A 19,073-nucleotide genomic window follows, 5' to 3' on the forward strand; every position below is an offset into this window, starting at 1 on the left:
GTTTTTTAAGACGATATTAACATTTATCACAGAACTACAGATGAAAAATATACTTCCTTCTTAAATATTTACAGAAATGTTGCAGTAATATAAATAGATGCACACATAAATAAATAAACATTTCATTAGTTTTCATTTGAACATAGATGTATTGGCCCTTGAGCTCTGGTCTTTGTTTACATTATATACACATTCACTAGAATCGTTTGAATCATTTTAGACCTGGAGCTGTCAGTTTCTACTAAACAAAATGTACAAGATACTGAACTTGAAAACTATATTAAAAACAATAAAATCAAAATACAGTCACAAGGTGGCAGAGAGCATTTGGAGCTTTGGAGATGCAGACAGACTCATAATAAAGAGTAACATGTGTGAAAGAAACGAACACAACTCCAGGTTTGTTTTTAAGGAGGTCACATTAAAACATGACATGAAGCTCACAGGAGAACATCTACTGTAATATAGAACAGAACTGATGAGCCTGTTGAGACTTTAAACTTGGAGCAGGTGATAATGTAATAGTGGCCAATAATGTAATATCTGCCTCTAATCTAATATTTTTTATGTAATAAAGTCAATATTGTAATAACTTGACAGTAATGTAGGAAAATGTCTGAAACAATAATGTTGTTGTCAAACCTGATGCTAATAATGTAGTAACAAATTACATTACTGGATAGTTATTATATTATTGGTTGGTTTAAAAACTGCTGCCAATAATGTGATAATTTCTTAATATCTTTGTATAAAGGAACAATATGTAAGAAATAACTGTAAATTAATCATAAAATGACCCTGATATATCAGCAGACATTAAGGAATCATGATCATTTCAAACACTTTTATCAGCGACCACAGTAATCCAGCCTGAATATTCCCTCAATTTATGTTGATGTTGTCATTATGTATGTGTTATATGTTTTGGCCTGTTGCTTCACCCTCCACCTCTGATTTCAGCAACCCAGCAGGGACCTCTTGTCTGAGGGAGAGGATACTCTGCTCTGCAGTATTTCATACGTGTGTATATAAGGTTTTGGCCACAAATTTACTTACCTTTAATCCTTTCAGATTTATTAGTTGAATTTAAAGTGTCACACTTTTGCTGATTGTTACTTTTGTCTCTTTCAAATAGCTGCTCAAATACCTGGACATGATGGACTTACAGAGGATTTCACAGATTTCACAGTAAGAGCCTCCAAAGTTTGACATCACACACACTGCTTTCATACTGCCAACGAAGCTCTAACCATTTTATTCACACACATAAAGTCACTTTCATACATTAGAGTACATAAAAAGAAAATGTACACAGTATTCTATACATGTACCAAATATAAACACGCACACAAAAAGAAAAAAATATATTTAGCCTACAGTGCTGTAAATAAAGCAAATAAAGTTTCTACAGTAACACTTTTACTGGGGAAGAAGTCGTCAGAGGGAGAGAAGAAATGGCACAAATGTCTCCATCCCGTCCCCTGTGATGTCCTCACACACAGCACAAATGCAGCAGGGACCTCTGCTCTGGAGCCCCATGTTCATACACTCTCCACCTCCAAGAGAAAAAAAAACAACTCCTCAGTCACATTGAGGAATGGAGAGGACAGAGGTAGTAGCTCCATGAGCATCTTTAGATGTGAAGTGAACAAGGCAAGGCCGTGATGAGCCACAGTGGAAATTCACACTGTCCCACACGATCACATAGTTTGACAGGAAGCTCTAATTTCATCTGACTGACAAATACTGTCATGAATTTATCAAATGTTACAAAAAATTCATATATGGTGTTCAGGATGTTATGTTCTTGACTCATTTTGACAGTTGAACAGACTCTGCAGATGATGACTGACCATTAGACCCCCCCCCCCAAATCCTCCTCATCCACATTTGCATAACTATTGTCCTGTGCACATCATCGTAATCTTCACCACATCACCACTACACAGAGGACGGACGACAAGCAGGACGGATGGAGGGAGCACAGCGGAGGAGAAGAGCACAGGCCAGGGACATCAGGGAGTGTGTGCATGTCCACACACTCCAGCAGAGAGAGGGAGAGAGAGAGAAAGAGGGTGGGGGAGAGACAGAGGGAGGGAAAGAGAGAGAGACAGAGAGAGAGAGAGAGAGAGAGGGAGGGAGAGAGGGTGAATGAGGGACAGAGAGAGAGAGGAAGGAGAGAGTAAGAGAGAGAGAATGAGTGAAGGAGAGAAAGAGAGATGGAGGGACAGAAGGAGAGAGTGTGAGCGAGTGGGAGACACAGAGGGCGACGAGCGTGAGAGAGGGACGGAGGGAGGGAAAGAGAGAGAGGGAGGGAGGCAGAAAGACAGAAGAAGAACACACCAAACTAAAGCTGCCACAGAGTTCACTTTAGGCCTCCAGAGGATCTCCAGAGGGGCTCCACAAGGGCTCCAGAAGATCTCCAGAGGGGCTCCAGAGGATCTCCAGAGGGGCTCCAGAGGACCTCCAGAGGGCCTCCAGAGGGGCTTCAGAGGGTTGTGTGTGGTTTGTGTGGGAGCTGAGGCAGATGTTAGGTGCTCATTACAGATCTATAGGAGCACTATATGAGGACACAGCCATCTTCATCAGTACATCAATGCGTCTGAATTGTTTTGAGGTTGGGCACAAACTGTTGGTGTCAAATTATGTCATGTGATTTTTGTGTTCAAATTGTATTTCTCATTAAACACTTAATATGAAACAAACTGAGTCAAGCTGGTCAAAGCCCAGTCTGATCAGGCCTCAGAAGCTCTGGTCCTGGCCCTTGCTGGTGCTTGGATGGGCGAGAGAACAGAAGGAGCCACAGGAGGAAGCAGTCTCAGCAGGGTCTTCTAGACTTCCCTCACCCCGGACACTTCCTCCAGCTCCTCCGGGGGGACCCCAAGGTGTTCCCAGGCGAGCCCAGAGACACAGTCCCTCCAGCGTGTCCTGGGTCTTCCCCAGGGCTTCCTCCTGGTGAGACATGCCCAGAACACCTCCTGAGGGAGGCGCCCAGGAGGCATCAGAACAGATGACCGAGCCACCTCAACTGGCTCCTCTCGACGTGGAGGAGCAGCGACTCTACTCCGAGCTCCTCCCGTGTGACTGATGAGTGGAGTGTGCAATATTTTATTGTTTGGCCCCTGTGACCCCAGCCCCTTGGGAGAATGGATGGAAATGAACCTTAGGCTACAATCCGGTGTGTTTACATTCATGTTGTGTCATGTTTGTCCATTAACATGCTCTGTCCCAATCAAATAAATAAATAAATAAATAAATAAATAAATAAAACTAAACTGCTCACTCTGTCTCTAAGGGAGCGCCCAGACACCCTCGAGAGGAAACTCATTAGTGCCGCTTATATTCATGATCTGGTGCTTTTGGTCATTACTCAAAGCTCATGACCACAGGTGAGGGTAGAAACAGACACTGACAGTAAATTGAGAGCTTTGCCTTTCAGCTCAGCTTCCTCTTCATCACAACAGCAATATACTTCACCTAATGTGCAGGGGCCGGGGCAGGGGCCGAGAGAGGGTCCCTCATTACGGCGCTGGCTTTGTTTCTGTCACAAAGGAGACATTTTGCGAGTGGGAGCCTCTCTTGGCTGGAGCAGTGCAGAGCGTGTTCTGATGGGGTTTAGTATGAATACATCAGCAGTGTTGGGGAGTAACAGATTACATGTACTGGCATTATGTAATCAGAGTACAAATTATGAGTAACTGTATTCAGTTACAGTTACTGTTTCAGTGAGTGGTAATTGGATTACAGTTACTTTGTTGAAATAAATGGAGTACACGGCGGTACGTTCTTGTTTTCACATTTTGGGCTAAACCAGGACTAAAACCAGGACTAAACTAGAACTAAAACCAGGACTAAACCAGGACTAAAGTCAGAACTAAACCAGGACTAAAACCATGAATAAACCAGGACTAAACCAAGACTAAAGCCAGAACTAAACCAGGACTAAAACCGGACTAATCCAGGACTAAAACCAGGAATAAACCAGGACTAAACTAGAACTAAAACCAGGTGTAAAACCAGGACTAAAACCAGGGCTAAACCAGGACTAAACCAGGACTAAATCCAAGACTAAAACCAGGACTAAACCAGAACTAAATCCAAGACTAAAACCAGGACTAAACAAGGTCCAAACTAAGACTAAACTAGAACTAAAAACAAAGGATGTGGTCGCTACATGTGCATGTACATGTGCTGAATGTAGTTTTAAAAAGCATGACAATATAGTATATAACAATAAGTAATCCAAAGTATTCAGATTACGTTACTCACCTTAAGTAACTTAATGAATTACATTACAAACTACATTTTGGAGTGATTTGGATGTGATTACATACTCCAAAATGTAATCTGTGTAAAAAATGTAATCTGTAGGGGAATACATTTTAAAAGTAACCTTCCCAACACTGTACATCAGGCACATACTTTTATGTCTACTGCCATTTTTGTTGTACGTCTACAGTTTTACTCTTCTGACCACAGATGCTCAAACATGTTAAATGGACGCTCACACTTTAGGGATCTGTGGAGAAGTAACTCAGAAAAATCAAGGCAGATGAGTTTAATGCCATATTGTGGAACATTTCAGGCAAAGCTGCATACAGCGCTTTGTCGTGATGACGTTTACAGCAGCGTCAGCTCCCACTAGGCACCACAGTTTCCTAACATGGAAGTCAGTGAACTTATTTCTTTTATTAAGTCATTTAAGTAAGTCTTTATTTATATAATACTTTTCACAGACATTTTTTTTTTTTGGAGGAGGAGATGTGATGGAGCAGAGGAGCAAAGCAGAGCCTGGGTCTAGTCTGTATCGTGGCCACTGATGTGACTAATGAAGGAGGCGTCAGACAGGAGCACATGTGCGTGTGATGGATGGACTTTAATCACACTGTGTCCAGTCGATAGTCTCCTCCTGCAGCCTTGGCCTCTGCTCACATGGACGATCTCACAGGTTCTAACACTTCCTGTTTTAACCATGGTACTACCATGTACAAATGGACATAGCTAAGCCGCTGCGTTCCTAGTAGAAAGTGAATATGGGCGCACATTGGCTCCATCAACTCTGGCTCCAATTCCCTTTCAGTTGAACAAGCGTGGCCCCTCTCTGTGAAACTGTTGCTGTCTGGCTCCTCATTCGGACCTTAAAATGTTGGTTTGAACCTGCTCGACATGATCCTGCGCTTTTTATTTCAACATGTTGTTTGTAAGACACATGCACACTCCACTTACATGCACACTCCACTCACATGCACACTCCACTCACATGCACACTCCACTCACATGCACACTCCACTCACATGCACACTCCACTCACATGCACACTCCTCTCACATGCACACTCCTCTCACATGCACACTTCTCTCACATGCACACTCCTCTCACATGCACACTTCTCTCACATGCACACTCCTCTCACATGCACACCCTTCTCACATGCACACTCCTCTCACATGCACACTTCTCTCACATGCACACTCCTCTCACATGCACACTTCTCTCACATGCACACTCCTGCCCCTCTCGCACATGCACACTCCTCTCACATGCACACTCCTGCCCCTCTCTCACATGCACACTCCTCTCACATGCACACTTCTCTCACATGCACACTCCTCTCACATGCACACTTCTCTCACATGCACACTCCTGCCCCTGTCGCACATGCACACTCCTCTCACATGCACACTCCTGCCCCTCTGTCACATGCACACGCCTCTCTCACGTGCATACACCTCTCACATGCACACTCCTCTCACATGCACACTCCTGCCCCTCTCTCACATGCACACTCCTCTCACATGCACACTCCTGCCCCTCTCTCACATGCACACTCCTCTCACATGCACACTCCTGCCCCTCTCTCACATGCACACTCCTCTCACATGCACACTCCCTCTCACGTGCACACTCCTCTCACATGCACACTCCCTCTCACGTGCACACACCTCTCACATGCACACTCCTGCCCCTCTCTCACATGCACACTCCTCTCACATGCACACTCCCTCTCACGTGCACACACCTCTCACATGCACACTCCTGCCCCTCTCTCACATGCACACTTCCTCTCACGTGCACACACCTCTCACATGCACACTCCTCTCTGGTGCACGTGCCCAGAGGAGTGTGTCTGTGTGTGTGTGTGTGTGGGTGTGTGTGTGTCTGTGTGGGGGTGTGTCTGTGTGTGTCTCTGTGTGTGTGTGTGTCTGTGTGTGTGTGCGGGTGTGTGTGTGTGTCGGTGTGTGTGTGTGTGTATAAGGCCATGCCTCAGCCCTGACTCACTCTGATCACTGTGTCCACAGGATGGATCATGGCCCCACTGCTCCCTGTGCTCATCACTCACACCACAACAGCCCCACTCTGTACTGCTCTGCGCTACGTGTGTCCCACCATCACCTCCACCATCACCTCCACCATCACCTCCACCTCCACCTTCACCTCCACCATCACCTCCACCTTCACCTCCACCATCACCCCAACACAACAGCCCCACTCTGTGCTGCTCTGCTCTGTCCCACCATCACCTCCACCTCCACCATCACCTCCACCTTCTTCTCCACTTCCAATGTCTGTGAAAGCGCTATATAAATAAAGACTTACTTACTTACTTACCTCCACCATCACCTCCCCATCACCTCCACCTTCACCTCCCCATCACCTCCACCTTCACCTCCCCATCACCTCCACCATCACCTCCACCTTCACCTCCCCATCACCTCCACCATCATCTCCACCTTCACCTCCCCATCACCTACACCTTCACCTCCACCATCACCTACACCTTCACCTCAACCATCACCTCCAGAGAAGCTCTTGGTGGATTCAGTGTTTAGTTCCACTTTAGATTAAAATGCTGAGCTGAGAACCAAATCTTCGAAAAGTGGCCTGCTGCCCGTCACTGTTGATGGTGCCAAACGCTGGCCATTGCACACGACAGAGCAACGCATAAAAATGAAGGTTTTGTGATTTCCACTGGAGTCCAGACAGGAGCTCACACATGTCCCACATACAGAAGGTGAGTTACTAGACTTTTCTGAGTGGGCTCCTCCATCTTGGCTTGGCCTGTTCCACAGTGTGGCAAACATGTGTCACTCTTACAAAGATTCAAATAGACTGCAGATGTCTCTTCACAGATCTGACCTGTAACCTGACCTAGTGGCACTGCCTGCTTGTCTCCATGATATATATATATATATATATATATATATATATATATATATATATATATATATATATATATATATATATATATATATATATATATATATATATATATATATATATATATATATATATATATATATAAATTTAATGTCAGACTGTGGAACATTCTAGACAAAGCAACATCTCCATGGATACAAGAAGATGGCAGACCACCTTCCAGAAAATTCTCTTTGTCACCACTTTGCTAGTGTTCCTTTGAAGACATCTCATTGTCCAATCAGAGTAGTGTCATGTTAAAATGATAGTAAAGCTCAATTTATGGTCGTGCGTCACGATGAAATTTTGTAACTATGCGTCAACCCGATGCAGACAGCAGGGAAAGCGACCTGAGACAATAAGGGCTGTGATTGGTCCTTTCTACATCCACCCTACAGACATTTTCAGTACTCTGCTTTCCCGCTTCATTTTGTAAACACTCTTAAATCCTCACCTCCTAGTGTTGTGGCGGTGAATTACTTTGCGGCGCATAGACCTCGACACAGATCCATAAAACCGACGCTGACAAGGCGATGGCGGCAGTGTGCGTTGAGTCGACACAAAACTATAAAACGGTCTTAGCTTTCTGGAGGTCCCCCCCCCAGGCCAAATAAGAGTCAGGTTTGTGGAGATGCAAGCATGCTCACATACAGTGCAATAAAAATATCCAAAATAAAGAAACATGCTTTTTTGTCTATTATTTGGGCAAAGGTTCATACTGTGTATACCGTGGTTTAAAGAGAGTTTAGGCATGTTCTTTATGAATGAATTTAGGCGACCTCACTGAAAAGAACCTGCCTGCAGCCCTTTTATCAAATACTTGTTTTGGAACTACTCGGTCAGGCGCGCTCTGCTTTAGCCCAAAATTCTTTTTGTGCTTCCGTTTCATGTCTACGCGAATCGAAAATGTCCATGAAGTGATGAACGACCTCACACGGCGCCTTGAATAAGGAGAGAGAGAGAGAGAGAGAGAGAGAGAGAGAGAGAGAGAGAGAGAGAGAGAGAGAGAGAGGGGTGTGAACTGCGCCTGCTCCGTAGCCCTGATACCTCTGAGCTCGCGGGCACCAGCTCACTCCTCTGCCGGATGAGACGCGGGAGGATGCGCACGTAGGGGAATGAGCAGCCGCTAGTGAATGAATGAAGCGAGCAGGACCACTTGTTCCACAGTAACCACACGGTAAGACGCCTCCACTCACGCTAGCGGTTGTGTGCGTGTGCGCGCGCGTAAAACGACTACACAACGTGAACGGTTTACGATATTGCAAATGTTGTGTATTCGGGATTGCTTCCGTGCGTAAACAAGACGTTGGAGCGTGCGTGCGTGAGAGAGATGTGCGTGGTGACAGGGAGCGGGCCAGACGCAGGTGTGGCGCGGTCATTGTCGCTTCGGACCAGAACACGTTCATTGTCGCGGACGTTTCGGTGCGAGCGCCGCGAGGCTGGCAGCGAGAGCACGAGACGGACGCGCGGGTGGACAGTGAGTGCGCTTTAAGCCGAGGTCCACGGGCACGCGCACGGGGTCACGGTGCGTGTGGCGGTGTCTTGGGGCTGAGTAGAGACACCAGAGAGAAACAAGGGCATGAATGAATGAAGTGTGGAAGAAAACAAGTCACAATAGTAACGTGCTCTTCTTCAGTCCAAATGTTTGGCATCAGTTCTTAAACGTGCACTGCGCGCCTTTCCTGGTGGAGGGTTAGGCCACCTGCTTGTCTCCATGGACATAAAATTTTGTCTCGATTATCCCCTATGGAAGTAGACTTGGTCATCACTGTGGAGACAGGTTAATGGTCAGATCTATGGAGAAGCGAGCCTGCACCACATGTTTTCACGGCATTTTTGAGCTATACAACACCTGTAAATGAACAAATGCAAGGGATATATGTTTAATGCCCTACTGTGGAACATTCCAGGCAAAGAAATAAGTAATGGACCCTTCACCTAGAAGTTACATAGTGCACCTTTGAGTACATTTTAAAGTAGATACTTTTTTACTTTGTACTCCACTACATTTATTTAAAAGTTAAAGTATTTGTGTTGTTTGTGACCTGATGGAAACATTTGTAGTTTGAGCAAACAAAAATATACAAATAAAAACAGCTAGATAAAAACAAAACAAAAAACAAAACACAAAACATCGATTCCGTTGTTTCTGTTGAACAAAATACAACATAAATCTTTATTTTCTACATCTGAAGCCTTATAAGCCTCAAAATCTGTCAGAAATACTTTGTTTTCTTTAAGTACATTTAAAAACAGGTATTTTAGTACTTTTACTTCATTATTATTCTAATTATTATTTTGGTGTGTGTATTAGACGTTACCATTGAAGTTGGTGTTATGCCAAAATGTGCCCCCTCCTTTGCAAACCTTTTCTACACTGGGCATGTCTGATGATGAGGAGGAGGATCTATACACTGTATATATAAATGGAGCAAACCCGCTAGCCGCCGTGCTCCAACTCGTGAGCATGGGCACGCTTCTGGCTCCATCAACTCTGGCTCCAATTGACTTTACACTGAAAATTGTGGCCCCTTTCTCTGTAACTACTGCTCATCATTTTGGTCTTAAAATGTTTGTATGAACCCACCCCAGGTCCATGAATCTACATGATCCTGGTGTTTTTATTTTCTATTTTGTCTGTAAATAAATTCCCATTCCTAACATGGAACTGGCTCCAAATTCACTCCTGTAAGTGCTTTGCCTCGTGAGCTTCATTTGCCTGGAGCCAGACTCTGTGGGTGACGTCACACAGCCTCGGTCCACCTCTTTAAAGAGTCTACGGGAGGAACCAGGTCGCCGAACTTGGGAGACATTCACACTTTCTTTGATTCTGATTTGGGTCCAGTTGTAGATTTGTTTTGGTCGATTCTGGTCTTGGTGTAGTGCTGGTCTAGGTTTGGTCCCAGGTTTAGTCCCAGTTTTGATGTGGTGAAATGTGATTTTTTTTTTTTTTGCAGTAGCCTGGATGACCTGACACTGTCTTAGTCATCACATTGTGTTCAACAGTGGTCTTATAATACAGTACACAATTATTGGTTTTATTGTTCTTTGAGTCTGACTCCTGCAGGCTTTGTTTGGGGCCAGAGAAATAGCCACAGTATTGATAGTGTTGTGCACTGTTTTGTGTGCATTCACATTGGTTTGCTTCACTGCTGCTTTGAAACTGTGGTTTTACTTGAATCATGTACTTAAATGTCCCATATGACACAAAACTGACTTGTGCTTTCAGACATGTTACAGTGTGAGAACCTCATGTCTGGAGTTGTGTTTTGTTTCATTTACATGTTTGAGTAATCCTGCATGATTCATCTGTCTCCATCTCCAAAGCTCCAAATGCTCTGTTCCACCTTGTGACTGGTCATTTTCAAGTGAACTGCTCCTTTTACTTTTTGTTTAGTAGAATAGAAATTGGGGTATGTTTTTGTATAATATGCACCCTTTAAAGCCACAGTATGTAACCTTTTTGCCCCAAAAATTATCTAAAATAAAATCTTGCTTTTTCACGGTGGATGTTTTTATTGCACTGAAAACTGTGGACTTGTGTTGCCACAAACTCAGCTCGTATTTGTCCTGAACTCCCTCTGCTTGTTTCCATGGAAATGTTCCTTTGGCTACAATATTCCACAGTATGGCATAAAATATATTTATGTCCATGTTCTATTTCCATGGAATCCTGCACTATCACTTTATTTGTGAAATGTGTTTTTTGATGTACTGTGCTTTATTTATTTATTCACTTTTTTAAACCTGTTTTTCCCTCTGCTCCTCAGAGCCAGTGTGAGAGCTCTGCTGTGTGCACAAACAACTGTTCTGAACATTTGATGCAGGTCTAGACTCAAATGTCTCACAGAGGACCACCAAAGAAAAAAAATTAACACCAGATCTAAACCAGGTGTAAAAGTGGACTAGATCATTCCCACTGTATTTCTAAATAATGAACCCACAAACTGAAAAGCTCCAAGTTCTACCTGAAGAAGTTTGCGGCCCACAATTGAAAAAATACTGGACTGAGAAATTCATTCATGCTACAGTTTTTGTTTCATATCAGCAACTTACTCAACTGTTTGTTGTTCTTTCCGTATAACACGTGTGTGTCGTGTAAATAGCACTATGGAAGAGCTCTTCCTCATTCGTTATACTGAATGAGGAACAGCTCTGTTCCTCATTTGCATATTAAAGTGTAGTTGTCTCATAATGAAGTGTGCAGCGTTAGCCTTTCTCAAACGTGTGGCTGTTTTTAAAACAGACTTTTATGATCACTGCAGTGTGCTGTGAAGTGATCACAACTCACATGTTCTACTGAATATTCTCCTGTGGGCCAGGACCTCCATAAATCTCATGTTCATTTGGAAAAGCGGCTCTGGTGAAAGAGCAGGGACTCCCTGGGGATTAGGTCCTTGATATATTCTGTATGTGAGCTGACTGCGCCTCACTTCAGGCCTGGACACACCTCTCACGCACACTCCTGAATCCACTCAGATTCATTCTCACAATTTTTGTGAGTTCACACCACCAGAATCCTGTGGGCGCCCCCTGCTGGGACGATAAGGGCGTGCTCGCTGGTTGGTGAAGCAAAACAAACCTATTGATGCTGACAACTGTACTTCAGTCTGTTTTAACAAACAAGAGAGAAAACAGAGAGAGAAAACAGAGAAAACAGAGAGAGGGAGAGAGAGAGAGAGAGAAGGAGAGAGAGAGCATGTATAATTCACCTCAGACATGTTTCCTCTGAATAATTCAGGTTGGACAATCTGTGTCTCTCATGTAGAGCAAAAGTTCTCTCTTTATGTTGGAGTGGAGTTTGTGCCCAAATATGAGGTACAACAAGTTTCTGCGTGTACTTTTCATTGGAATGGAGTACATTTTAAGCTTCTCGCAATAGGCCTGTTATTGGGTAAAATATGAAAACTGCAATTATATATTCTGAGGCTCAATGTTTATCATGTGTACAATTTATTTACATTAGTGGGGAGATTTTTGGCCTTTTTCTGTAACACCAGATGTGAGAATACTTCACTTCTGTGGATAAGAGCCTGGACACACTGCGCACGTGTTTTTGCCCTACACAAGCATAAAAACTGCAACTTTTGGGCACATGCAGTAAAAGTGAATGAGTGTGGCCACACTGCTCGCTGTACACAGTGCGTCTGTGTGCATAGATTTCAGAAAATAGGATCCATCCTATTTTTTGATGCTCTACATGAGCGTACATAAAGAGCATGTATCTGTTATTGTATTTGTATTTTTACCGTGAGCACAACATGCTCCTGGGGCAGATCTGTGTCGCGTGAAAGAGCCCAGGTCCAGAAAAACTGTTGATTAGTGCTTTAAAATGTACTTTTGAAATCCTGGTGTTTGCCGTGGTGAGTCTGTACAGAAGGTAAATACAAGTGTGTTCAGCTGTTAGTTTCACTGTGAATCTCATATGAGTCATGTTTCCCATTGAGAAAGACAGAGCCTATGCTGTGCTCGTACGTCCTGCTGGAGCCTCGTGTTGTCGTGCTGCTGTTGTTTGGTGAGGTTACACTTAAACATATAAATGCTGATGCACTGGAGCCTTGGCCTAATGGTTCATTCAACAGTGTACCTGCTGCAGCCCTCTGCTTTTTATAAAATAATGTGTTTTTATTGACATAAACAGCACAGTGTACAGTGACTCTTTCTCCTCCTCTTCCTCCTCCTCCTCCTCTTCCTCCTCTTCCTCCTCCTCCTCCTCACAGTGTTCTTTAGATCTGAGGCAGGTCTGGACTCTGGACAGTGAAATGAGGACTTTTATCTCTCAAAATCTGAAGAGCACAAACCCCGTGTGCCTCAGGTGTCCTCCTCCTCTCCTCCTCCCTCTTCCTCCTGCTCTTCCTCCTCTTCTCCTCTTCCTCCCTGTGTCTCCATTTCCTCTTGCTCATGCTCCTCTTCTTGTCTTCTTTCTGTCCTTCTCCTATTCCTTCTGTCTTCCTCCTCTTCTCTTTCCCCCCTTTCTCCCTGAGTGTGCATGATTTGTTTCCCACTCTCTCTCTGTCTCTCCCTTGGACTCTCTTTCTCGCTCTTACCTCTCTCTTCCATCTCTCCATTCTCCTGTGTGTGTTTATCTTCTCTCCCCCTGCTCTCCGTCTCTCTGTCCTCCCGCTCTCAGGTGTTAGCGTGTGGTGACAGTGTGGTGGTGGTGGCGGTGCACGTGGCGGGTTAATCTGGTTATGTGTTGGCATGAGCGCGTCCTGGAGCGCTGACTCTCATTAATCTCCCCACAGAGTTCCACCGGGAATGTTCCACAGTACAGCATTAAACTCATCCTTCCATTTATCTCGCTGCAGCTCTCTGTAGATCTGAACTATAATTTGGTCTGGAGGCAACGCCTACTTGTTTCCATGGAGACAGTTAAGCTTAATGCCATACTGTGTAATATTCTAGATAAAGCAATGACATCTCCATGGAGACAAGCAGTCTTCAGGACTAGACTAAACCAGGACTAAACCAGGACTACACTGGGACTAAACCAGGACTAAACCAGGACTACACGAGGACTAAACCAGGACTACACCAGGACTAAACCAGGACTACACCAGGCCTAGGGGACACTTTCCCTCCTGAAGGCTTGGACTGTGATGATCTGTAGATGACAATCCTCTGAAGAGTCTGCACAGGTTGCTCCTTAGCCTCAGACTGCCCCCTAGTGAGCGTCAGGTGACAGGGAACATATGGAGCAGCTTTACTCATGAGCTGGTACGGGTTTACGTAACAGGATGGTGTACTCAGCTCACAGCTCTGGAGGGACCTGTGTTGACTGTGGCTTTAACACCTTTGCAGTGTTATGAGTGTCTGTTTGAAGGCTGGAGTTACAGTGCTCAGCATAAATGAATGTACACGCTTTGAAAAGTAATATTTTATACAATATGTCAATGAACACAAAAAAATATTAGCACAGATTGAGTTTAATCTGCTTCTGTTGAATTTAGGACAAAAAACTAAGGTTTAGTAATATAACTTAGATTACATCATTTTCAGTTTTAGTCAAATTAGGGTGGTGCAAAAATGAGTACAGCCTACAACAAAAACTACTACATCTAGTTCTTTGTATGCACCTAGTACTTTGTATGGCCTCCATTATTTTGAATGAGTGCTTCAAGTCTTCTAGGCCAAATGAACAAGTTGGCAACATTTGGCAACATCAGTGTTTTTCCGTTCTTCAACAATGGCCTCTTCCAGAGACTGAATGTTGGATGGAGAGTGATGCTCAACTTGACTCTTCAGAATTCCCCAAAGATGTTCCATTGGGTTCAGATCAGGTGACAGAATCACTCTCACCCTGTTCCTCTTCAGAAAGCAGCAGTGGCCTTAGATGTTTGCTTAGGGTCATCGTCACATTGGAAAAGTGCACAACGACCAGTGGCACCAAGTGATGGAAGCATCTTCATTTTCAGTAGAAAGCAATACTTTTGTGAATTCATGATGCCATCAATGAAATGCAGCTCCCCAGCAGCAGCAACACTCATGCTTTCCCCCTCCATGTTTCTTTAGGCACCTGCATTTTTTTTTTTGTATTCCTTAACTTTACAATACCATACACTTTTGAAGTCATCAGTTCCAGAAAGATTGATCTTGGTCTCATCTCTCCAGAGTACAGAGTCCCAGTAGCCTTCATCTTCAGTGCCTTGACCTTCAACTCTAGACGGTGTTTTAGGAGAGAGTTCTTTCGAGGATCACAGCCATGCATGTCATTCCTCCTCACTGTACGGGGTACACTCACGGGAAACAGTCGGCCCACTTTGGCTTTCTACTTCCTTAGATAATTGCAGGGAACTTGCAGGGAACTCAACCCTTCTCATCAGAAGACGCTCCTGTTGAGGTGTTCACTTACGTGGCCGACCTGGACATCTCTGTGAGATGGTTGCAGTTCCATCTTTCTTGAATTTTTGAACAACTTTTTACAGTATTTTTACTAATAAGTAAGGCTTTGCTGATCTATTTGTAGTCATCACCTTTCTGGTGTAAAGAAGTAATTTTCTTTCTCAAGTCTTTTCCATGTGGTGTCATTGCTGACAGCAGGAAATGGGAAGGGGTTTGCTTTAAGTAAGACCCTTTTGTATCCGACTGTCTGATGGACACTTGTGTCATGAGTCATTAGACTCATGTAGCTTTGCTCTGACACTTTCAGTGGGGTGTTCTAATTTTTGCACCACCCTAATTTGACTAAAACTGAATATTATGTTTATTATTAACCTTAGTTATTTTAAGTTCAACAGATGCTGTATTTAACTGAAAACAAAAATAAATGTGTTGCTGTTCAAAGGGGGTGTAATAATTTATGCTGAGCACTGTAGGTCTGCACTGAAGGGCTTTAACACACATTAGGATGTCGACCTATCAGCCAGTCGGTCCTAACTAGGGCTGTCAAAAGTATCGGATACTAATTGATGCTAAAACTAGTATCGAAACTAGATACTAGTTTCTAGGGGTGGCAGTAGCTCAGTTGGTAGAGCATTTGCCCACTGATCTGAAGGTTGGAGGTTCAATTCCAGTTCTCGACATAAACATCACAGGTTGAGTGGTCAGATCCACTGACCCACAGGTTGGCTGGTGTGATTCCAGCTCCCACAGATGAATGCTGTTGTTGTGTCCTTGGGCAAGACACTTAACCCACCTTGCCCACAGTGTCTGTGTACACTGGTGTGTGAATGGGTGAGTGGTTCCTTGTTGTAAAGTGCCTTGAAGGTGGAAAAGCACTACAGAAAAATGTGACTATTTACTAGTTTCGAAGGACAGAAATGAACCTTTCCTGAAGCTTTAGAATGATCTAGGGCTGTATCAGAACAAGTAGAAGAGCACATACACCCTTGGACCACTATGAAACCTACCTGGAGCACTGAGGGATTTAGACACATACAAGAACACATGATTACATAGCACTTTGCCAAGAAATAACCAGTTTTCCTCTGTCTAGCTTACAGAAGCTTACACTGCTTTTGTGGTGATAAAAAATGGTTCATCCATGTTTGCTTTCTTTGTTACTGATCTAAAACAACGTGATTACACATTCAAACACATGTCTGATATTTGCCTGGCTGTTTCTTACCTCATGCAGTCGAATGCCTCTCCTAGTGCGATGAGTGTGAGTACTCCTGATGTATCTATACATTTTAGAAATCCTCTTCCAACAGAGAAAAGTGAGAAAAGTCATGTTTGTAAAATACTACAATGTTACTTATTAACATTGTCCCCTCATTAAAAACATGCCTGAAGAGGTTTTAGATATCATTAATGCATGTTTGAATAATTTAGCGAATGCTCCCGGGTTCTATTCAACCCCCCTTACAGTTAGAAGTACGAGTCTGTACAAGGCTCCACCCACAAGCCCAGGTCACCCATGCTCCCACGTGACAATTCCCCATAAATAAAAATAAAATAAAATAAAGTTTTAAAAAGTGAACAATACACCACAGCTTCACAAACCTGATGAGATGTGCAGTAGTTTTATTAGTGGCAAAAGCATCAAAAGCGAAACTGAAACTTATAAAACATATGAATATGTTGTTTTTGATGAATATAGCACTTTCAAACCAACAAAACGTAACATGGAGATCTAAATATGTTCTGTGTTAGCAGTAAATACCCCATAGAAGTGTAATACCCCCTCTTTAATATAAGTGAGCAGAGTGTGCTGTGGCCCTCCCCTGTGGATATGGTCTCAGGTGTCCTCAGATTCGATTGGCTCCTGTCAGGTCCTAAATGCCAATCACACATTCAATCTCAGCCTCCTGGAAATCCAATCAGTCATCGACCAGGAGAACAAACCAATACCCAAAGCCATGGACGCCAATACAGGAGGCTGGAGACAGGGACTGGGTGGGGGTGGGGACAAGGACACGCGAGGAGATACTCCACTGTCCCTCCTGAGTTTTGGGTTCATTAGCATTTTAGGACAGCAGACAGAGAGAGACTTGGCAGGGCATCAGGGTTAAGGCCAGGGCAGACATTACACATTCAACACCATCTGGACTAGAAACTGCCTTCTAACTCACACCCGCTTGAATCCAGAGCAGTGGTGAGCCGCGGTCGATGGCAATCCTATGAGTCATACCACGAGATGCTGCCCTGCCCGCCCATGCCTAGGACCGCCCCTGGTCATGTGAGCCATTGTAAACTATGGTGAGCCCTGGGGAGACATGGTGAGCCGTGTGAGCCGTGGTGACCTGTGGTGAGCCGTGTGAGCCATGGTGCACTCTGTGTTTCACACACAGGGGGGATTGTTGTTGGTGGTTGCAGTTATATTTCCGTGCTGAAATTGTGAAGAGGAAGGAGCTGCTCTGAGACATAATGAAAGAGCTGTTCACTACAAAAGGATGGACAGGAAGTACATCAATGTCACTAACTCAAATGATTGAGGAGTTGCATGATTCTGTCCTCTGTGGGTGGACTGAATAAGACCTTCCTTTCCTTTTTCCTTATTACATACTCTCTTAACTTTTGTCAGTCATGAGTATTGATTCATGCTGGAATCCCAAACACTAGTGAGAATACATGTGCATGTCCACCCTTGTGTACATGTGTGTGTTATACAAACAAGACAAACAATACAAACATTTTAAACTTGACTGAAACTTGAAAACTGATTCCAATACCACAATGATACCATGAGTGAAAAACACTCTTTCTATAGACAATAGAATGTGATTTTCCACATTAAAAGAGAAAACTTTCTTTTCTGTTCCCATATGTCTTATAATCCTCAGTGCTCCAGGTAGGTTCTATAGTGGTCCATGGGTGTATATTTGCACTCTATTCGTGCACTTGTTCTGATACAGCTCACTATTCATCATCCTTCTAAAGACATACATCTCTGACCTTTTTTAGTATCGATACCTGCTCAAATAATCCCATGAGTTTGAGTGCAATTAATCAACCAATTAATGAATTAAAAAGTAGTATATATTGCACTTTTATTGGAAATGCAAATGAAAGAGTCACACATTTGTTGTGCAAACAGCGTTTCTCTCAGAGGGAAACTCTCAGAGCCTGAAGGCTCAAGAACCAATACTGAATGAATTTTTGCACTACTTTTTCAATATTTTCTATTCAGTGAGTAATAAACACTACACTAGTAATAATTTCTAGATCATTGTTATAAACTTGGACTGATATTTCTTGGGAAAAAAGGGTTAATATAATGGAATGGAAATGGACCAATCACAATTTTTCTTCCTGTGGAATTTGGGTAAATCAGTGACTCTCCCTGCAGCACTGAACTAAAGAAACATCTGGTGGCTGGAATGAAGTTTTGAGATTGTCGTCTGAGCCAATCATATTTCATTGAGTTATGGACGGGATCATATCACGAAATCTTCCGGAACTTCGTAAATACACTGTAACAGCATAATGTAAGCGAGACCGCAGCAACGAAAAACACACTGGACACGTCGATTTGGACGCCTCAGGGGCGTCTGGAAGAAGGAGAAGAAACAGAAAGACCTGTGAACCAGAGCTCACGGCCCAGTCAGAGCTCGGAGCCCAAGGAAACTCAGAGCCCACGGCTGGTCGCGGCCATCAAACTTAAAGAAACACTCACGTTGGACTTTTTCAAAATAAAAGCCAGTGAGCAACAGACATTTACAATAAAAAAATAAAATTAAAAATTAGGGATGGGCATTCGATGAAATTTTCTTAATCGATCGTCGGAAGAATTAACGATCGATTATCGATTAATCATTAACGTTTTTATATTAAAATGATCATCATTATTATTACTATCTGCACTACTAATCTGCATAAATAAATTCAACTTTACAATATATAAACCGTAACGACTCTAGAGCCACATCAATCCGTTTGACATTATAATGTGTTTAATTCAGTTTTGCGCAACTCTCACAGAAACGAAACTTAAA

The 19,073-nt window shown here is 43.5% G+C and overlaps 1 protein-coding gene across 1 annotated transcript in view; it reads left to right on the forward strand.

The window, feature by feature from the left end:
- Nucleotides 1-8,253: 8,253 nt before the first annotated feature.
- LOC110156238 (sodium/calcium exchanger 1-like) overlaps nucleotides 8,254-19,073 on the forward strand; it is a 136,976-nt gene continuing 126,156 nt past the window's right edge. The window contains exon 1 of the mRNA XM_020920439.2: nucleotides 8,254-8,374. The gene's annotated coding sequence lies outside the window, so the exon portion shown is untranslated. The remainder of the gene's footprint in view (nucleotides 8,375-19,073) is intronic.

The sequence above is a fragment of the Boleophthalmus pectinirostris genome, unplaced genomic scaffold, assembly GCF_026225935.1.
Source record: "Boleophthalmus pectinirostris isolate CB_2022bp ecotype Guang Dong unplaced genomic scaffold, ASM2622593v1 HiC_scaffold_20, whole genome shotgun sequence".
In the NCBI taxonomy this organism is placed as follows: Eukaryota; Metazoa; Chordata; class Actinopteri; order Gobiiformes; family Gobiidae; genus Boleophthalmus; species Boleophthalmus pectinirostris.